Raw genomic sequence first — 23,432 nt, forward strand, 5'->3', positions numbered from 1 at the left:
ACTGAGCAGGAGTTTCAAGAGTAGATGAATGTGTTGCAACAATACTTGAATGTGCTGCAAATTTGTGAGCTGTTTATGCTGAATTGGACGAGATTGCACATTCCATTGAAAAGATATAGAGGGATTTGAAATTATTTGATATTTTATTTTTATGAATTTTAGGTGTGTTCTGTAAACAATCCAGTTGATGCTGTGCGCTATTTCCAACAGTGATAAAAACGTTAGCACCATCCATTGATGTATTGCTTATATTGTATTCAGTGACTGCCTCATTTGTGGACATTGCCAAAATGAGCTGGTTAGCAGAATCCACAAAACATGTAAAATATTGTTGCGTTAAGAGCACCAGGAACCATGGGTTGCCGCGCCCTCCATCTTTGTTATCGGTGCACTAGCAGCCAGTTGGTGGAAACTTGTAAAAAGGCCCGTGCTCGTGGTGCCTATTGTGTGTATCCAGAGAGAATTGTTATAGTTTCCACTCATTCGGCGCGTGTGCAATTTCTTATGCTGGGATTTACCCCGTTGTCTTTTGCTGCGTTTGAAAAATGTAGTTCCACAAGGTTTGTGATTTTCATTTTTTCCAATCTTTTATTGTCTCGAATTCATCAATTGATGATATAACAGGTGGTGCCGACACGTGTTTCGACCTAACAGGTCTTTTTCTAGGCTACCATTCATAATTTTTAATAACAATGGATTCGATACATATTTGGTGCCAATGTGGTCCCAAGATCGGGCATTCACCATTCGTGATTGGGTGTATATCATGTGACATTTGTGTTTGGACATATTATGTGTGGGCGATTTAATTCCCAGTGATCGTGATATATATACAGATTCATAGTGATTTGCAGATTGGTTCATACATTTTGCAGTCAAAAACAATTATCAATAGACAGTATTGAGTACATGTTAAGGGAGAGAAAAGAAGAGATTTCCGTAAGTTTGTTTGGCAATGGTCCTAATTGGTTTGGAGTGTTTGGTAATGATTGGTAATGATTGACTCATTTGCAAGGGGTCTCACCTGGTAGGTAAAATAGAGGGATTGTCCTGGTTCCTGCTTGTTGCAGGTAGGTCAGTTAGTTACTGGGTAGTGGTAATAACTATTCCTAGTAGCTCAGCCCTTGGGCACTAAATATTCACACTAGTTTACCTCATTTCTTTATTCGTAGGTATTGACCTCTGCTAAACCAGGCAGTGGGCGGACTGAGCCCTTGCAATTACCACTACTGGGATAGTGAATGAGAACCAGTGCACCTACTGCAAGCAGGAAGGCCACTGGAGGGCGCAATGCCCAATACTCCAGCAGAAGGGAAACAATATGTAAGAAAGACGAGGAAGAGGACGTAGTAATGGCATGCAGGGACCAAATAGAAGCCAGTTTTCTCAGCTTCCACAGTTCAGCAATAATACAGCAAATACAGACACGCGACACCCGACTAAGTCCGCCAACATTCCCCTGTGGAATAATTTTTCTGATGACTACACATCTGTCGTCATATTCTTTGGCTAGGACAGCCCGAAACAGCGGCTGCATCCTACCCCTATCCCTGTCAATCAAAAAGGACCCTACGCTACAATGAAAGTTGGGGAAAGGCCACACACATTTCTAGTTGATACTGGTGCACAGAAGTGCTCCATTGATCACCTATCAATTTCAGATATTCCTCTGTCAGGGCATCAAAATGTTTCTGTAGGGTTTGCTGGCACTCCTGTAATGGTCTCCAAACCGGTAACTATTTCTCTGGGATCATTCACTGATGCATTTCCTTTGCTATTGACAACTAACTGTGGGGAAAACTTGTTAGTTTTGAATATACTGAAGACATAATATGCTGTTATTTACAGCTCACCCGATGGTGTATATTTGACTTTTTCACAGCAGTACACTTCTACATCTCGGTTGTTAGCACTCCCACTACCCAGTGTATTGCAAAGTGTACCCACTCATTTATGGGCCATTAGCGATAAAGACGTGGGAATGCTTGATGTTGAACCAGTACGCATCCAGTTAAAGAAAAAAAGTCACATTACTGCGCATACCACAAAACAAGGTTTCAGTGGACAGAGAAGCCGCACTGAAAATAATAATTTCAGATCTTGTATATCTATGTTATGTTATGTTATGTTATTTTGCATTTATATAGCGCCTTATATACCATTGGTATGGTCTGAAGGCGCTGGTAGGTTGACCGCCCTTGGGAACCGAAGTTCAAATCAGTAGAGAGAGTAGAGAGAGTCAAAAGGTGCATGTGAGCACCGGGTATGTGTGCAGCTCGTGCGATATCCGAGTAGTAGCTGCTTCTTAGCGGTAGGTGTGGTGGTTGAGAGGTCAGGAGAATGTGTTTGTTCAGGCAGGTTTTATCCAGAACGGCTGCGGCTGCGTTAGGCCTGAGGAGAACGCCTGGCTGGGGGGTGTGAGACCAGCAGTGTCAACTTAGAATGATGTGGGGTGAGCGGCGGATGTTGATATGAGAACAGTTATACCGAATGGTGTCATAGTATCTCTGTGTTCTAGTTGAGTGGTGATGTAAAGGAGAGAGTAAGCATGGTGGTGTGATATGATGAGTTATATGCTCTTTCAAGCGTTCTTTGCATTCTAGACCATACTATATACGTCACGCAATATTTATGCGTTCCAGTCCGTACCGTGGACAGCTATCCATTCTATGCACCCCAGTCAGGTCCAAATACACTCTGGTCCGCCCTGCGCGGTCTAGTCTGCTCCGTGCATGCGCTCTTGTCTACCACACGACTGTCCACTTGTCCGCACCATGCATGGCCTCTTGTCTGCCTCACGCATGCACTTTGACTGCTCAAGGCATGCACTCTTGACTGCCCCAGCATTCAGTAGCTCAACATACTCATCCATTCTACGCACTCATCAGTACTGGATGCGTCAGTGCTCGTTCGTTCTACATGCTCGTTGGCTCTACGCGACGCGTCAGTTCACTCTGGGCACTCGATCGCTCCAGGTACTCATCCGCTTTATGCCCTCACGCGTGCTATGCGTTTACCTGTTTTACGCACTTATCCCCTCTATGCACTCACCCCGTCTATGCCCTTACCCCCTCTATGCCCTCACCCCCTCTATGGACTCACCCCCTCTACGGACTCAGCCCCTCTACAGACTCAGCCCCCTCTATGGACTCACCCCCTCTACGGACTCAGCCCCTCTACAGACTCAGCCCCCTCTACGGACTCAGCCCCCTCTACGGACTCAGCCCCCTCTACGGACTCAACCCCCTCTACGTACTCACCCGCTCCACGCACTCATCCTCTCTGCACTCATCTGTTTTAATCACTTGTGATGTTCACGTATCCAACAGTAATATCTTGTTCTATATATTCATCTCTACACTCATCTGTCCTATACCTTCATTTACTCTGAGTATACATCGACTTCATATATTCATCTGTTCGATACGCCTATCCGCTCCATACTCCATTCGGCTTCATACACTCAACCTCTCCATACACCGATCTGCTGGCTGCATACCTTCATTTACTCTGAATATACATCCACTTCATATATTCATCCGTTCCATACGCCTATCCGCTCCATACTCCCCTCGGCTTCATACACCTAACCTCTCTATACACCGATCTGCTGACTGCATACATCTAACCTCTCCATACACTGATCTGCTGGCTGCATACACCTAACCGCTCCATACACCCGTCCGCTCCATGCATCCATCCGCTCCATACACTCATCCGCTCCATACACTCATCCGCTCCATACACTCATCCGCTCCGTGCACTCATCCGCTCCGTGCACTCATCCGCTCCATGCACTCATCCGCTCCGTGCACTCATTCGCTCCATACACTCATCCGCTCCATACACCCATGAGTTCCATTCCACCGTCCGTTCCAAACACTCGTCCGCTCCATACACTCATCCGCTTTAAGCACTCGTGCTTTTCACGCATCCAACAGCAATATCCTATTCTATATATTCAATCTCGCACACTCGTCTGTTCTATGTCTTCAACAGCTCTGCCCACTCATCCTCTCCATGCACCCATGCGCTCCATACACCCCTCTGCTCCATACACCCCTCCGCTCCATACATTCTTCCGCTCCATACACTCTTCCGCTCCGTACTTTCCTCCGCACCATACTCTCCTCCGCATCATACTCTCTGCCGCACAATACTCTCCTCCGCTCTATACACTCGTCCGCTCCATATACACATCCGCTCCATATACACATCCACTCCATACACTCATCTGCTCCATACACTCATCCGCTCCATACAGTCATCCGCTTTGCAATTCCGAGTTCATCCGCTATCCACTCAATGATGCGCTTTACTTGCCTTTCTTGCGGAAACCTGCAGACTATGACCTGGAGCTGTCACTTGCTCTACAAACTCATCCGTTCCACATACTCATCTGTTCTACACACTCATTCGGTTTACAGTCATCTGTTCTTCACACTCATCTATATTACGCACTCATCCGTGTTACACGCTCGTTCGCACTACATACCTGTCTGCTCTACACACTCATCCGTTCAACGTGTTCATCCATTCTATACACTCATCCGGTTTACTTATTCTTTTGATTTCCACCTTCATTCGCTATATAGCTGTCTGTTCTTCCACTCATGCATTCTTCGACTCAGCGCATTCATCTGTTCCACCAGCTTCATCGATTCTAGCTATATCATCCCAGCCATTCGCTTCGTTTACGACACATGCAATCTGTCCATTTCAGCAGTTTAACTTTCTTTACTGTTTTCGTATGATTTACTCTTATTAACCCTTATACTGTTTTGATATACTTTATTCGTTTAATTCTGTTTGTCCTTCTAGATTAAAGTAAGGGTTATTAGTTGTCAATTTCTCGCATCAGTAGTTTGTTGGATTGATGTCATTGAGTTGTTGTTAGTCCGTTTTGGGATGGTATGGTGCGGGTTGGTTTTATGGGAAGAGCCAGGTTTTCAGCAGTTTGCGGAAAGACGTTAAATCCTCAGTTAGGCGGATGTGGGGTGGGAGTGAATTCCATAGCGTGGGGGCCAAAGCTGAGAATGACGCTCCGCCTAGCCTGACTGAGTTTGTCTTCTGTATGACTAGGAGGCTGGCTGAACTCGATCTTAGGGTGCGTGGGGGTTGATAGGGTTTTAGTTTGTCTTGAAGATATTGAGGTCCAGTTTTATGCAGTGCTCGATGGGAGATGCATAAGGTTTTGAAAGTCACCCTTCGGGCTACTGGAAGCCAGTGAAGCGTCTTAAGGGCTGGGGAGACGTGGTCTCTTGGGGCAAGCGCAAGTAGTAATTTGGCTGCCGCGTTTTGTGCCCTTTGGAGTTTATTCAGTTGGTACGCGTGGATTCCCAGGTATAGGGGGTTTCAGTAGTCCAGTCTTGATATAACGATTGATTGGACGGCAGAGAGTCTGTTGGGAAAGGAGAGATATGGAAAGACGCGTCTAAGGGTTTTAAGGTGGTAGTGGCAGGACTTTGAGACGTTGTTGACTGGGCGCGAGAGAGTTAGGTCAGAGTCAAGGGTGCATCCAAGATTTTTCACTGATTTGGAGGCAGTCGGTGAGTTGCCCATGGTGGATGGTAATGGTAGTGGGTGCGGAAGGAGTTCGGAGTTGCCACATACCATGATTTCCGTTTTGGAGGGGTTTAACAGGAGGTGGCTTTGGGTCATCCAGAGTTCTATGTCAAGGAGGCAGGAGGCCAGGTCAGGTCGGAGATTGAGTTTTGAGTTCAGGAGTTTTAGAATTCGCTGAGTGTCGTCGGCGTAGTTGTAACACAGGATGTTGTGTGAACGGATTATCGGTGGGAGGGTGGTCAGGTAGAAATTGAATAGGAGGGCAGATAGGCATGCTCCTTGTGGGACTCCCGTGTCGACTGGTCGGGCTTGGGAGGTATAGGTGGAGAGTATCGTTATTTGGTATCTATCTTTGAGGAATGAAGCAATCCATTTAATGTGTCATTGAACCGATTATGGATAGCACTTGTGACAATGCTCTGGCCTTACCATTTTGTAATTGATTTACAGGGCTATCAATAAAAATGTTTGTCCACAATTTCCCATTGTGCCTGACATCATGACTATTTTGACCATGATACCTGCCCAGGCCACTCATTTTTTGGTGGTAGACTTAAAGAATGCATTTTTTAGCATACCGATACATGCTGACAGTAGGTACTTATTCGCCTTTACTCTTAGAGGGTTATCGTTTATATTCACTAGAATACCCCAAGAATACACTGAAAGCACAAGCATTTATAGTAGAGCCCTCAAGGAACAACTGGACACTTTAGAATTACCTTCATCTTGCACATCGATACACTAAATTGATGACCTACTTATTGCCACAGATTGTGAGGAAGCTTGTAAGGAGGGCACTGTGTTGTTGTTAACATAGTTGTCCAACAAAGGTCACAAGACTTCTTTGAAGAAATTCCAATATTGTCAACAGGAGGTTGCCTATTTAGGAAACTTCCTGTTGATGGAGGTTAGGCGTCTTGCACCAGAAAGAATACAGACTATCTCTGAAATGAAGGTTCCAAACACACAAACTGAGTTTAGAACTTTTACAAGGATGACTTCCTATAGCAGGCAATGGGTTCCGAATGTCTCCTTTGTTATTAAGCCATTGTTAGCACTAACAAAAAAAGATGTAGCTCTACCTCTACCTTGGGTTACAGCTTGCAAGATGCTTTTGATATGCTAAAAACTGCTCTGTTTTCTGCGCCAGTATTGGGCACACCAAATTACACTAAGGAGTTTGTGTTATTTGTGCATGAAAGAATGGTTGTGCTTAGGCTGTTTTAACCCAGGAACATGGGGGGAAAGAACAGGCAGTGCAGCTATTTTTCCTCCACGTTGGACCCTGTTGCATGCCCTTTGCCCAAATGCATCAGTACAACAGACCGAAAGCATGGTTTTGAGTCACTCCTTAACCGGCATGGTGCCTCACTCAGTGGATGTACTGGTAAACAGAATGCAAACACAGCATCTCACATCTGCTCGCCTCACTAGATACAAGCTCATTTTGTTTGCACCTCACATCCAAATGAAATTATATAACATGTTAAACCCAGCTGAACTGTTACCTCCCCTAGAGGAGAGTAACATTCCTGATACAAATCATGATTGCATTTTTATCAATGAAAATTAAACAAAAGGAAGAATCGATTTGACCGACACACCTCTGCCATCCTCAGATGGAGAAATATTTTGTGATGGTTCTTGCTTTAAACTTCCGGACGGCACTTCTACTGCTGCCTATGAAATCCCCACACTAGATACAGTGGTAGAAATTAGGAGGATTCCTTACAACAACACCCAAGCAGCAGAAATAATTGCCCTGACTCGAGCTTGTGAGGTATCTCAAGAGTTGAAAGTAAATATGTATACGGACAGCCAGTACACCTTTGGTGTAGCTCACAATTCTGGGAAACTATGGGCCAAAAGGGGATTTCTGACATCCCATGGCACCAAAATTCAGCATGGTCCCTTGATAAGGCAGCTTTTATCAGCAGTAGCATTACCTGTACAGCTAGCAATAATGAAACGCGCAGCCCAAAAGAAAATCGCTGTCAGTATTGGGAAAGGCAATGCTTTCGCAGACCGCATTGCCAAACAAACAGCCACAGACTTATAGTCTGTAATGTACGTATTGGGTCCTGCTAGATGGCTTGCTGAGAGTGGGATGATGGAAGAGGGCATTAGCATTGTAATAGAGAGTCAGGCGGAGGCACAGCTGAAGAAATCAAAGAGTGGGGATCTAAACCAGCCCGTCTAGATGAGGAAGGTTGTTGGGTTGACCATGATAAACAGAGATAGATGTTACCAAATGCATATTGTAAGAAACCTAAGGGTACTTCCTCGGGTAGAGCCCAGGAATCCCTTATTCACGTGGCCAGGATACAGCCATCGCTGTTGGATCCAGTTCCTGGGGGGAGGATCACCTGTGTAGGGTAACCCAGGGTTATGCTCGAGGGAATACCCCAGGTGAGACGTGGCACCATCACAGGGAGGATGGTGAGGTGAACAAAGTCCCTGAAGCTTTTATACGCTATTCCCACTCATCATCTCTTCCACCCATTGAATCTCCCTTACCCAAAGATAAAGCCAACAACCCATTTGCATCTGGTAAACTTGTTAAGAACCACAACTCCCAGAATCCAGCTTTTACTGGTTCCCATCCAAATACTCCCCATCCCTCTGGTTATTCTTACCTGAATACCAAATATACCTTTACAAAACCCTACCAATCCCGTCCCTCTGATTATCATTTCCTGCAATCCCAACCTGCTGAGACAAAACACTACCGTCCCACAAACCCCCCTGTTTGCCTTCCGACAATAATCCTGGTAATTCCAGTTTGATCCACACACCCTACAAACCTCCCCCTTCAAAATGTACCCAAATCCCTAGCAAGAGAACTATAATCCCATACAATACCTCTTCCTTTCTATACCCGGTAGGATACTGGAATTCTCTAACTCCCCCCCTTTCCGACCCAAACACCTTTGCACAACACGAAAGACAATAGCATAATTTTAGAACTGTTCTCCTGGCATGTCCCAACGTAAGGGTCAGGCAAAGTCATGCAATTGACTTAAATCACACGCACCTGACAGCCCTTCCTTTTCCCCACAGTGATAAAAGGTGAAGCAAGAGAGCACAGTACGAGCAAGCCAGACAGCAAGACGAGACTGCTATCCTGACCCGGCAGTTCAAGAGGAGGAGAAAAGCAGCGAATATGAAGAGGCTGACAGGGAACGATACGAGCTTGCCCTTTTCAATGCAGCCCCGGGACACCTCCACAGAAGGAATCGTAAGACCAAGGACAATAGACCAAGTGTGCTGCAACAGATGCCAGCGGTACCCACAGCGTGCCTATGCTGATAAGCAGGAGTGAGGGAAGCTCCTGCAACCGTGGTACCGGCCTTGACTCCAGTGAAGAAAAAAGCCAAGTGGTTCATCACAGCCGGTGAGTCGGAGGGGAAGCCGATAAGAGCCGGGTTGTGGTGAATGAAAGTCGCAAAGTGGCAAGTTTGAACCAAGTTCAAAGAACTGTAAAAAGTGTTAAGGGCAGACTAGTTGCCGAGGGAAGCAGCACCACGTGGGTGCTAACTCGAGAGACTCTGGTCGATCCCCATCTGAATAAACTACGGATACCAGGAATGGTAGTTTTACCCATTGGTTGGGACACAGCTATCACGTTCTTCCCTGATTTGGTACAGTCACTGCACGCACCAACCACTTTCTCAATTTCGCGATCAATTCCTGGCCACCAGTAATCGGCTTTTATTACTTCTTTCGTTTTACAAATGCCAATATGTCCCTGATGGGCACAATCAATCAATTTCCTCCGCAGACTGCCTGGAACCACCAACTTGTCCCATCTATACAACAACTCTCTTTTTACGGATAGTTCATTCCTTACTTCCCACATAGCCCTCTCTTCACCTGATAGTAGCCTTTTCTCTGGCCACCCATCCGCCACAAATACCATAATCCGCTTCCACATTTCATTGGCCCTTAACACTTGAATCCACTCTTGTTTCTGAATTATTCCCTCCACAGTTGCAAAAACCATTTCATGTTCACCATATACATTACTTCCTTTTTCACCAGCATCATTCTCCAACTTCACTCTCGAAGCGTGATCAGCTTGCACATTCTCTTTACCAGCAACTACTTCTATTTCAAATTTATGACACTGTAGCCTGGTTAAAACAAAAATGCTGACAGTGGTGCACACCTGGTAACAATTGATATAGAAATTCAAATCATCATTATATGTACAGAAGAGCTGGTTTAAGAATTTAAAGGTGCGGGGGAGGAAAAAAGGCCTTGGCACAAAGCCTAAATCAGAAAAGAGAAAATAGAAGAGGACCCAAAAAGTGGGGCCCTCCCGTCCCCTGCACACTGTTTACTGATGCCACATAGGGCCTTCAAATATATGGATATAGATATATAACAGCAGTTTGTTAGTTGAGCATATAACAATTTATTTGGCAAAGAGGAAAACAAAATTTGCCAAAAGGCACATTCTGTTGTACAAAGTAATTCGTGACGTTTAACATATTAAAACAAATTGCGAAGAAGCAATAAATGATGGAGAGGTGATGCTGTCCAATTGTGGAGTGGCCGACGCGTTTCGAGGGTAACCTCTTCTTCATAAGGGCCCAATTGAACTGTTGACAACATTTCAAGGAGACAAAAAGTAAAATCTTTTATTTTATTTCCATAACAGTCAAGGACTGACTGACAAGCTGTACATAACTCGGGATGCTAGCGAGATGGTGAAGAGCAGAATACTGGAGATCTAGTATGGTGAAAAGAGTGAACTAACAGATCAAAGAGAAACACTCTATACTAATAGCTAAACACATAACAAAGGAGATGTATTGTGTGAGATCCACCTACATGGTGGGATCTAGAAAATGGCGTGATGAAGAGTCAGACAGATCGAGATAAGCCAAAAGCGGTAGTGGGTTCTAAATAGCAAGGACCACCCTTGAATAGTGAAAAAGCTGAGTCAATATGGGGAGCGTGTTTAAGAAAAAACCATACCCCTCCTGTGGACGGAGAAAGAATAACTCCAAAAGAGCGCTACTGAATAAAATAAATAATACTTAAAATAAACCGGAATTGGTTTTAAAGAATGCACTCACTCGAGTTGCGGGACGAGTAGCCAAGGCAACAGGGGCATCCGTGTGGTCAACAAGTATTCGAAACAATTATACGATGCAGGGCATCTGCAAAGAGACACGTACTGCTGGCACCTAAGTGGGGACATATACATTTCTGTTATACTGGAGAAAAATAAACCTGGGGTCTCCCAACCGGGCAAAGGGACCCAAGTAGCGGTAGCTTACCTGTACAGTGCGGGGAACACTGTTAGTGGAAACTGAAACCGGCAGGCAGTGGCTCCGCGCGGTCGTAACCTAGGGAACGAGCTGTGCTGGGGACACGCCGTCAGACGTAGAAAGGAAACTAAATAATAAACATAGAAAAGGGCATAGAAGCCGGTGAGTGAGGAATATGGAGGCCATCATGCAATGGCGCATAGTGCAAGCGTACTCATAGGGACTGACCAGAGATCAGGATAAATAAGAAAAGTAGAGTTAATATGTTCCATAATGAAACATAAGAATTCTGGTGTTCACCATCGCAACGCATTTTATAATTTTGGTTCTAATGGAACAGAAATTTGTGAATAGTACAATAATCGTTACAGTCATGATAGATAGCACAAATGGTACATGCAGTTTACTCTTAATAGTCCAAAACAAATCATGTAGAGTCATGAGGCTACTCATTATATAGTGAGACAAGTATAATTCAATGGCAAGGGGATAAAAGATTGCGATGTAGCCTATTACTCATACAAGGTTCGAACGAATGGAGAGATGGTTCAATTGGTCATTCGTGAACAGGTGCAAACATTTAAGTGAATATAGGCAAGTCAAACATAGGAAAATACAGTTCCCTTGAAGAAAACATCAAAGTCACAACACTTGTAATGACAAAGAAAAAAATTTTTTTTAAGGTCCGGGATACTGACACTTGTGTATAGTAGTTGGCGATGTAACATGTGAGTTTCACAATTCACTATAGAAAGCAACTCAAAGAGAATTCATCATTCAGACCCTTAGGTTGCAAAGTGTCAAGTGTGTGGATCCAGTACTTCTCTCGCTGTGACAACAGGGATTGGTAATTGCCACCTCTGTGTGGACGTTTGACAATTTCTATGACTTGAAATTTAATTTGTGCAATCGTATGTTGGAATTCGATGAAGTGCCTTGCCACTGGGGATCTGAGATTCTTACATCTGATGGTGGATTTGTGTTCTGACCATCTTTCTTTGACGGGTCTTGTGGTTTGTCCTATGTATAATTTACCACAGGGACATTTCAATGAGTAGATGACACCTGCGGAGAGGCAGGTGGAAAAGTCTCTGATTTTGGGGGTATCCAGATACTATCACAGGAGAAGCCCGCAACAGATCAGAGACCTTCACGAAGGAACAACTACGCATCCCTAAAGTCAAGGATAAGTCCACACCGCTACTCTACATTTCAAAGTACTCACGACAGAGTTTCCAAATCAGCAAAACTCTGCGTAAAAATTGGACCATACTACACAATGATCCCTCTCTCCTGAAATTATTTCCCAAAGCACCAATGATGGCCTTTAAACGTGGACATAATCTCAAAGATAAACTAGTGAGAGCGGAAAGACCTCCTAAAGACAAACAACTTGTACTGAGTACCATAAAGAAGGGTACCTTTCCCTGCTTGAACTGTACGAACTGTAACAATGTTATAAAAGGTGAAACGATATCTCACCCACAAACTGGGAAGAAATTCAAGATCAGAGACTTTTCCACCTGCCTCTCCGCAGGTGTCATCTACTCATTGAAATGTCCCTGTGGTAAATTATACATAGGACAAACCACAAGACCCGTCAAAGAAAGATGGTCAGAACACAAATCCACCATCAGATGTAAGAATCTCAGATCCCCAGTGGCAAGGCACTTCATCGAATTCCAACATACGATTGCACAAATTAAATTTCAAGTCATAGAAATTGTCAAACGTCCACACAGAGGTGGCAATTACCAATCCCTGTTGTCACAGCGAGAGAAGTACTGGATCCACACACTTGACACTTTGCAACCTAAGGGTCTGAATGATGAATTCTCTTTGAGTTGCTTTCTATAGTGAATTGTGAAACTCACATGTTACATCGCCAACTACTATACACAAGTGTCAGTATCCCGGACCTTAAAAAAATTTTTTTCTTTGTCATTACAAGTGTTGTGACTTTGATGTTTTCTTCAAGGGAACTGTATTTTCCTATGTTTGACTTGCCTATATTCACTTAAATGTTTGCACCTGTTCACGAATGACCAATTGAACCATCTCTCCATTCGTTCGAACCTTGTATGAGTAATAGGCTACATCGCAATCTTTTATCCCCTTGCCATTGAATTATACTTGTCTCACTATATAATGAGTAGCCTCATGACTCTACATGATTTGTTTTGGACTATTAAGAGTAAACTGCATGTACCATTTGTGCTATCTATCATGACTGTAACGATTATTGTACTATTCACAAATTTCTGTTCCATTAGAACCAAAATTATAAAATGCGTTGCGATGGTGAACACCAGAATTCTTATGTTTCATTATGGAACATATTAACTCTACTTTTCTTATTTATCCTGATCTCTGGTCAGTCCCTATGAGTACGCTTGCACTATGCGCCATTGCATGATGGCCTCCATATTCCTCACTCACCGGCTTCTATGCCCTTTTCTATGTTTATTATTTAGTTTCCTTTCTACGTCTGACGGCGTGTCCCCAGCACAGCTCGTTCCCTAGGTTACGACCGCGCGGAGCCACTGCCTGCCGGTTTCAGTTTCCACTAACAGTGTTCCCCGCACTGTACAGGTAAGCTACCGCTACTTGGGTCCCTTTGCCCGGTTGGGAGACCCCAGGTTTATTTTTCTCCAGTATAACAGAAATGTATATGTCCCCACTTAGGTGCCAGCAGTACGTGTCTCTTTGCAGATGCCCTGCATCGTATAATTGTTTCGAATACTTGTTGACCACACGGATGCCCCTGTTGCCTTGGCTACTCGTCCCGCAACTCGAGTGAGTGCATTCTTTAAAACCAATTCCGGTTTATTTTAAGTATTATTTATTTTATTCAGTAGCGCTCTTTTGGAGTTATTCTTTCTCCGTCCACAGGAGGGGTATGGTTTTTTCTTAAACACGCTCCCCATATTGACTCAGCTTTTTCACTATTCAAGGGTGGTCCTTGCTATTTAGAACCCACTACCGCTTTTGGCTTATCTCGATCTGTCTGACTCTTCATCACGCCATTTTCTAGATCCCACCATGTAGGTGGATCTCACACAATACATCTCCTTTGTTATGTGTTTAGCTATTAGTATAGAGTGTTTCTCTTTGATCTGTTAGTTCACTCTTTTCACCATACTAGATCTCCAGTATTCTGCTCTTCACCATCTCGCTAGCATCCCGAGTTATGTACAGCTTGTCAGTCAGTCCTTGACTGTTATGGAAATAAAATAAAAGATTTTACTTTTTGTCTCCTTGAAATGTTGTCAACAGTTCAATTGGGCCCTTATGAAGAAGAGGTTACCCTCGAAACGCGTCGGCCACTCCACAATTGGACAGCATCACCTCTCCATCATTTATTGCTTCTTCGCAATTTGTTTTAATATGTTAAACGTCACGAATTACTTTGTACAACAGAATGTGCCTTTTGGCAAATTTTGTTTTCCTCTTTGCCAAATAAATTGTTATATGCTCAACTAACAAACTGCCACTGTAGCCTGGTTACCCAGCCTGCCACTCTCCTTGAAACCTTGTCGAGGCCTTTACTTTCAAAAATCGCCTTAAGGGGTTTGTATTCTGTTCTCAAGGTAAACTCTTGACACCAGACAACATTTTTCATCTTTTCAATGCCCCAATGGCACACCAGGGCTTCATTTTCCAACACGGAATAGTTCAATTCTGTACCTCTTAACATGCGGGATGCATGCATTACAATCATCTCCGTACCATCAACATCTGGCTGCAACATCACCACACCTATACCTGTCTCACTGGCATCCACGGCCAGAATGGTTTTCTTCCTAGTATCAAACATTGATAGGGGTTTTGCCATATCAATTTTTCTTTTCATTGCTTCAAATTCTTTTTTCACATTCAAACTCAGCACCCTTCCTTAATAATGCCCTCAATTTAGTTATGGAATCGCCATAGTTCTCAACAAACCTATGATAGAACTCAATAGTACCTAGAAATGATCTCAACTCAGCCTTATTCTTTTTGGTTTGAGGCCCTGCTCAGAAATTACATGACCTAGATAATCAACCGCTTCAGTCAGAAATACACATTTTTCGCCACGCAGTTATTCCTCTTGCTTTAAAGATCTTGAGAACTAAATCCAGTCTTGTTTTTAACTCACTCTCGTCCTTCCCACATATCAGGACATCGTCCTGAAAGCACCATACACCGCCGACATCCTTCAACAATTTGTCCATAACCTTTTGGAATACGGAAGACGCTGACACCAGCCCAAATGGCATGCGCTTGAATTGATATATTCCCTCATAAGTGATGAAAGCAGTCAATTTGCGTGACTCATCATCTAAACTTATCTGATGATACGCACTCGCCATGTCAAGCTTCGCAAAATATTTTGCACTCCCTATCCTACTTAATAACTCCCCCATATTGGGAAGAGGATGGCGATCTGCTACCACACACCGATTAAGCTCCCTCAAATCAATGCATACCCTCAAATCCCCATTGCTTTTCTTTACCACCACCACAGGAGATATCCACTCCACAGCCCTAGCTGGCTCAATAATTCCTTCTCTTTCCAATTTCATTAATTCCTCACGCACAGCATTCCGCATAGACAGGGGCAGCGGTCTGAGCTTGGACGCAACAGGATTGCTTCCTTCTTTCACCTCAATCTTGTGCACCATCCCTTTGAGACACCCCACTCTGTTACAAAATACCTCAGGATATCTAGTCACCATTTCACATTTTGTTTTGTCACTATTAACCTCAGAAGAATTAACCACATTGAGGACTTGCTCTTCACTATTAGGATCCACCTTGATTCCCAAACCCCTTTGTTCCTTCCAACCTAACAAGGTTTCACCTCTTTTGGTAACATATATATTTTCCCACGTGTGAACCTCCATTTGAATTTGAATTCTGTCTCATAGCACCCCAGAATTTCTATTTTGTCTCCGTTATATCCGCCAGGCATTTTATCTGAAGGAATCAAACATCTGACGTCACCTCCAATTACATTCTCAAAAACAGTTTTAGACATTAATGTGATTTTGGAGCAGATGTCAGCAAGCATTTTAACCATATGACCATTTACCTCTATCCATGCTGATGGATGCTCGCACTCATCAGAACCTGAACACTTTACCATATGAACGGTAACTATTTAATTCTCAGAAACATCAGCTTCTTCAGAAGATACACCGTCATATTCTTCAATCAGGAGGGTTCCCCTTCCACCTCCAATTCGATAGTTTTTACAACAATTCTCGAAGTGCCCCCACTTCTTACATAAACCACAATTCACTCGCCTCCCAGGGCAAATGGGAGATGTAGACAAATGTCGTGAGCTCCCACAGCGAAAACATAACCTATCTTCCTTTTTCACATTAAATTGAGCGGCGTCCTTTTGAAACCGCCTATTATTCTGCTCACCACCCCCACCTTTGGCTTGGGTATTCTCATAATGTTTATTGGGCTTGGTTCTATGTTTTTTCATTTCCTTTGGGCACCCTCCCTTCTTATCTCCAACTCTTAGTACCTCAACACTTGGTGCTGATTTATTTTCCTTGTGGGACAGCTTCGCTACACACTGTAATGTGTGCTCAATTCTCTTCGCTATACTAATGACCTCCTCTAAGTTTGGATCATCCTTTAACCAAATTTCCTCCCGTATTTTATCATTAGAGCAGTGAATCATAAATTGATCTCTTATGTGTTCCTCTAATCCACCACCAAACTTACAATTGAGGGATAAATGTCTCAAAGCAGTTATATAGTCTTCAACAGTTTCTCCTTCATGTTGACATCTCATGCCAAAATGATATCGCTCCAATACCGTGCTAGTTTTTGACTCAAAATGCCTATCAATTTTGGTCAATGCCAGGTCAAAATCATTTGTTCCCTCTTCTGAATCTAATTCGGAAATATCAGGAAGTGTGTCATATATCCTCTGACCTTCATACCCCAGAAAATGCATTAACATCGCTACTTAACCTTCTACAGACATTCCATTCCCACATGTAGCTTTAACATAATGTAGGAATCCCTTCTTCCACGGGGGCCCACTTAATTTTTGGCGGACCTGGTGTGAGCATAAATACTTGCGGACCGGGGACTCCAGACAGGGCCATATTTATAACCTCTAAATGCTACGTAACACAATGCGTAAAATAACAGGTTAATATGCGTCCAAAGTATATGACACAACAAAAACAATTTTGCTTTCAAGATGTCAAATGGTGATTCTTAGAATATCGTCAAACGTTGTCATACATAGCCACTCTATTTTGGCTATGCTTGTCCAGTCACCACCACAAAAATATCTCCTCCTTTGGGGGGCCAGAGAAAGCAACTTCTCTAAGCTGTGGTGCCCTTTGTCATACACCCCTAAGGAGGAGATATTTTTGTGGTGGTGACTGGACAAGCATAGCCAAAATAGAGTGGCTATGTATGGCAATATTTGACAATATTCTAAGAATCACCATTTGACATCTTGAAAGCAAAATTGTTTTTGTTGTGTCATATACAATGTCATGTGTCAGCTAGGGCTTGATTCAGCACCACATCCACTTTCAGGCAGCTTCCATCTTCCAGCTTCCTGCGGATAGCTCCTCCTAATCCGCCCTTCCACAGGGGGCCCTGGGCGAGGTTTCAGTATCCTTTCTCAATTCAGCGCCACATCCGTATTCAGCTGGGCTTGACTCAGCGCCACATCCACTTTCAGGAAGCTTCCAGCTTCCTGCTGATAGCTCCTGCCAATTCCTTCTGGATGGTGGCTGCTCCTGCTAACAGCTCCTGGATGGTGGTTGCTCCTGCTGATAGCTCCTGCCAATTCCTCCTGGATGGTGGCTGCTCCTGCTGACAGCTCCTGCCAAACACCACTTCCAGTCACTGTTGGGGGTCTTGGCTTCTGCAGGGATTACTACAGACATCCCATCCTCGTCACCATTGTAAAGAAGCCACAAACTTGGTAAGTGAAAGCCAGTTTATTTGGAACAGCTTCAGTAACTCACTTAAGACCCCCAACACAGGCAGCATCCAGGGTACAACTGACTTCACTCCAGAGTAAACATCTCCAAGCACACATCATTCCAGAATGGCACAGTAGGCATAAATCCATTCTGGAATTACAGATGATATGTTTGGCATAAACACAGCTGAAAACCATAGCAACAAGAAAGCATACAAAGGTTTAGCTTTATACAACAAAGCATACAAAGGTTTAGCTTTATACAACAACCTGCAACTCGAGCAATTTAGTTTTCCTACTCGACGTTGGAGAAATGCACTCAACCCATGTCTGTAAAATGGTGCATCCTACCACAAACCAACTTTGTTTGGCACACTGTTGCTACACCGAGGCCAGCAGCCAGGCACAGTGAACTGTTGTGTATATTGTTGCAAACAAAGTAAATGCTAACATCCCATCTAAATAGTACTCATATCAACTATGCGAGTGGGCGACTAGATTTTGCGAGCCCGTAATGAGTGTCTGTAAAATGTAAAAGGTTAGCTGCATGAATGGACACAAATAGATATAATAAGGCCCTGCAAGCAGTTTCTCATGCAGGTGCTAGTATATAATGCAATGATAATCATAGAGTAAAGTGAGTTCTGGTGGCTCACTACAGTGTTATGGTATTGCAGTCGATCTGTGGATGTACAGACTGGATGGAACTATTGATCGCTACTTTGCGTAAACATCTAGTTAGTAAGAGCAAAGAAAGTAAGAGACTAAGAGTGAATGATGTAACAGGCAGAGAAATGGGCAAAGTTGGTGGAGTATTGTAGTTGCCAGCCATCTCACTTTCAGGGTAGCTGGTACAAAGCAACAGGGTAATGAGATAGAAAGTCAAGGAGTTTGGGATCAGCTCTTGGGTTGAGCACCAGTTTCACAGATGGTTGCAACCATCAGGTCACAGAACTAGGTTTGCCATCCAAACCATTTGGAAGTGCGATCATGTACATTTTAAAGAGTGTTCACTCATCAATAGGATGCATCTTTCCCACAAAATGAAGCATAGTTGACACAATGATATTTAGATACAGTAACCTAAACTTTACTATAAACATGGAGTCAATTCAGTGTTTTCCAGTAGCAATACTGTAATTATGCATGATGTAACAACTTAACATTTTAGGAATGGAATTCCATAACTACACATACTGGTCTTTGCCAGACAGGATATAGTTAGCTTAATACAAGTATCATCACAATTACTTCTGGTTTGCATTTATTTGATGAAACAAAATATCTTCCCTAGCACTCCCACACAAGACTTTGGCACTTAAGAGTGGAGGAGATGATGACTGCTGCACTCTCTCGCCATTAGCCCATTTGAACTTGAAGTGAACTGAGAAAAGAGTGTGGAGAGAGGAAAGTGGGGTGAGCTGTACTTTCATTGAACAGGGTAACTTAAATGGCTAGATTTGCTACAGTGTCCATTTAATTAGCAAACCTACAGAATTGCCTAGCAAATTGCTATGCAACACTGCTTATTTTTTGTCTTGGACTATTGTAACCAGTTGACCCAAAGCGTTTGATTCACCAACAGGTGCGAGAAGCATTGCCTGATCGATATGTGGGTCCTGGCCACACTATTCGGCCTAGTGACTACATTCTGGTGAAAGAATTCCAGCAGAAATCTAGCCTTTGACCGCACTGGAAGGGGCCACTCCAGGTCCCATTGGCCACACAGACTGCTGTGCGTTTAGACAGGAAGAAATACTGGATACATGCAGCACATCTGAAACAAGTACCTTTGCCTTTGCCCTATGACAGATGGGTAAAGCAGGGAGTAGCTGTTTTGGGACACAAATACGTTCCTCAGCACATACCTTTCAGTGACGGAGAATACACTTACCCAAATTTTAAGCAGCCAGATCTTTCACTTTTGCCACCCACTTACACACTGTTCGGGGATCACTCCGTGCCCGAGGTGTCCAGGTACAATCTTCGGCCACGGAAATAGCTAGGGAAGGACATTTTGTGAGTAGGAAAGTGTGGTATTCTTTAAGTACTGCACACACAAGAAACCAACTATATTCCCTCCATACCCCCCAAAAGACGCCTGGAGGTAAAGGGGGCCAGGGAAAAGACTGCAAGCAAGATAGACCACGTGGGCAGGTGCCACCCACGGGTGAACTTATAAAGCCTAGATCAGTGAGGCTTTTTAATGGACACTGAAAGACTATGCCTCTGTTCGGGGTATGCAGAAGCGATTAAATGGAACGTTTTGCCACTGGAATGACCAGGTCCAAAGGACTGTGGTCAACTAAAGATAAATGTGTGATTATAGATTTTGTGGCATGTATCGTACTTATATTAATGCCTGTTTTATGGTTTCTGGAGAGCTCACACCCCTTTAGCTCACTATTGCTTACGGTCAGCTCCACTACTATGTCTCCTTTCCATGTACACACATATACACTTCGTCCCCTTGATCTTGAACCCAGAGAGGGATATCTCACTAACACCTTCATAAGAATAATGAATGATACTCATGCAATACTGAACAAAACCAATTGTTGGGTAGGTTCCCACCTTCCACAACACAGTGGGAAAGGGTTAGGATGGTACATATATCCTCTCCCATTGTCCACTGCTTGCATTCTTTAGGGACATGTTTTTTGGTAGCTGGAATGACAGTACCACAGATAACTTTGGTGGGACAAATATAAATATGTTTGATCAGCAGGTGCTACTACCTTTGGGATGCTCTGTGTTTGCTAACAGGAGCACTACCAACACTGCCTCTACCAAACGCTCAGGCAGGAATTCTAAGACATACCAATCAATGATATCCTTTCGAATGTCACCAGTAGGGAATAGGGAAGCAACTCCTCCAGCATACACAATTAACAATAATCCTGCCACAGTACCATTTTGCCTAAGTAAGGAAGGTTCTAGGTACATATGACAAATGTATGAATACTGCAGTTTTGGTGAACGAAAAAAGGCCCTAGCACATTGGGGGATCAATTTACTTTGTCTGTGGGAAGCAAGCATATCCATGGTTACCCAAAGATTGGAAAGGAACATGTTACTTAGGAATACTGTGACCAGGGCTTTACTTGATATCAACTTTAGAAATAATGAAACACTGTCCTATGAGGAATATCGATGACGATACAACTGGCCAAATATTAGGGGATGTGTCAAAAGCGATAGTTCCCCTTACGGGCCCGGCGATAAACTCCTGAGACATTAGAAGGTTGGCCCGAGAGTTAGAAAGAACGATTTATGAGACAACTGATATACTATTTAATATAACATTAGAACAGAGGGTGATTAGGCTGGTTGCACTTCAAAATAGGATGATACTGGACACCATGCTAGCTGAAAGAGGAGGTGATTGAAAAATGGTCGGGTCATCTTGCTCTGTTTACATAGCAGATTCCTCTCCTACTGTGTTTTGGGCTATTAAGAGGTTACACACATTGGGATCCAAAATTCATGTTAACTGAGGTAGCTGGGACATCGGTACTTGAGCTTAGAATTTGTTTACCACATGGGGTTGGAAAATACTTTCTGTACTTGCTCTGATCGCTGTTGCCATTCTCTGCTGTTGTTGCTGCATACAATGCTTACCTACTTTAGGATCTATGCTATGCCAGTGCTGTTCAAGAACTCTAGAACACTTACAACCTGAACGCTTGTCCCCTGGGAATGTGACAAATGCACTAATTATGCAGGATATGGAAATTCAGAAATGATTGAAGATTGATATACATGCATTTGATGATGTATAACAAAATGGCTTAGCTTAGGCTAAAAGGAGGGTTTGTGAAAATGCATTTATTCAGGTTAGCCTTAGGCTCCCCCATTTTATTTCATGCACTCACTCCATCTTGCAAAATCTCCTATTTCGAGCTCCAAGGAATCGCCGCACAAGAGTGCTGAGTTTGCTGTTGCAAAGAAATTAGCTCATTGTTATTACAGACATAGATCTTGCACAGGCCTGGCCAAAGCGCGATCAAATATTTTCATCTTCAGCTCTTAATTGCGTGGTCCTCACAAATGCACGTACAAATAATAAGGATAGTTTATTACACAGGAGATGTTCTGTTCTGTTTTTACCAGGAAAGGGTTATCCTAAACAAACTTTAAAAACATGCCGCTACACAGTACAGTAACCCACGGTCATGAAAACAAAGATAATGTTGGTAGGAATGTTTTCCTTTCAGTGAGAACAGTATGTTGTCTTGTAAGAATGTACAAGCATGAAAATCACTGACGAAATGTATGTATATATGTTTTCACAGAAAACCCTATACATAGCATGGAGATGTAAACAATCTATAACATGGCATTTTGCAGCAGAACTCATGTAAACTGGGGTGCATAAAAGGATGTGATTTTCTTTCTGTAAATTGCTCACTTCTGCACTGCTATTGCTGGGTAGAACCTGAGTCCGCGTGAAGCGGATAAACTTTGTTTTTATACTCATCTCTGTGTCTGTTGGCTCATCTCATTTGCAGTAGAGTTACCAGAAAGAGAAATAGGCAACTTCAACTTTTGTGGTAACATGGGTTGAGGACAGGCTATTCTCCTAAGTGCAGCGTCAATGTGAAAAAATAGCACCCAAACAGCAAAGTACAACGGTCCAAAACTAAGGAATGTCCAGTCAAAATTCTATATAAAACCTATAGAGCCTCGTTACCAATACAGCGGTGCAGGTAAAAACGGCAATAATGCAGTGGTAATTTTATTACTGCTCCATTACTGCTGCATTACCGCACCACCGTACTGAGAGTTGGCTATTAAGGCAGATTTACCATCAGAAAAAAAGATCCACTTACTGTTACGCTCACCTGGTCTCTGTGGGGGCGTTGGGGCACGGTTGGAGCCTTCCCTGTAGTTGACTCTCTCAGACTTCTTCTCTCCCCCAACAACTGCCACTTCGTGGGCCTGGAAGGCGGAACCTGTTCCGGCGAGAGGGTGAGAGACAATGAGGCTTGAGTGGTGGATTCGTGGTTCACTTCTGCTCGTTCGTGCCAGAATATGGTGCGCAGAAGTTTACCCATGCAGGCTCACCTGATAGTATGTAAGGGCGAGCTCTCCGTCCTGCTTTCCTTCAGCAGGGGTGCTGTGGATGGACCTAGTTACATCATTGGTCCTGAGTGCGGAGGTCCAGACCGGCTGCGACCGTTCCGTCTTGAAGGTAAGTGTTCTTTATGACTTTTGTATTGTCCGTGTCCTTGCAATGAAACTTATAGTTCGTAAGGGTATGCTGTTCTTTCTTCCCCCTGTAGCAATGAAGATGACCCAGGAGCGCGTGATGGCAAAAGGAAGCAACTCCGGGAATTTCCACCACTGATAGGTAAGCAGTGATTTCAGAGATTGCACCAAGCTTGTAAGTTATGCCGCTTTAACTGTTAGAGTCTGTGCTTTCGCCTACCTTATGTCTTTTTACTCTATTTACAGGTGCGGCAGGTTGGCGCTGGCTGGAGGCCGGTACCTGGCTCCTGATGGTGGTCGCATCCACCTGAAACTACCGAAATGTGGCAAAAATCAGCAGAATTACAGCTCGCGATAATTCTGCCAAAATCCCCATGGAGTCCAATAACGCCAAAAATGGGGACTTGCACCACCCTACCACCACT

The 23,432-nt window shown here is 43.7% G+C and overlaps 2 long non-coding RNA genes across 2 annotated transcripts; one reads left to right on the top strand and one right to left on the bottom strand.

The window, feature by feature from the left end:
• Window positions 1-9,961: 9,961 nt before the first annotated feature.
• On the bottom strand, window positions 9,962-11,914 carry LOC138569385 (uncharacterized). Its single transcript, XR_011303229.1, has 3 exons — window positions 10,857-11,914; window positions 10,653-10,763; window positions 9,962-10,172 (listed from the first exon to the last, which is right to left on the bottom strand). It is a non-coding gene; the product is annotated as an uncharacterized lncRNA (long non-coding RNA).
• Window positions 11,915-12,776: 862 nt separating this feature from the next.
• LOC138569386 (uncharacterized) lies at window positions 12,777-14,334 on the top strand. Its single transcript, XR_011303230.1, has 3 exons — window positions 12,777-13,439; window positions 13,533-13,643; window positions 14,124-14,334. It is a non-coding gene; the product is annotated as an uncharacterized lncRNA (long non-coding RNA).
• Window positions 14,335-23,432: the final 9,098 nt, after the last annotated feature.

This window comes from Ambystoma mexicanum, chromosome 2q (assembly GCF_040938575.1).
Source record: "Ambystoma mexicanum isolate Mex_15411 chromosome 2q, UKY_AmexF1_1, whole genome shotgun sequence".
Lineage (NCBI taxonomy): Eukaryota > Metazoa > Chordata > Amphibia > Caudata > Ambystomatidae > Ambystoma > Ambystoma mexicanum.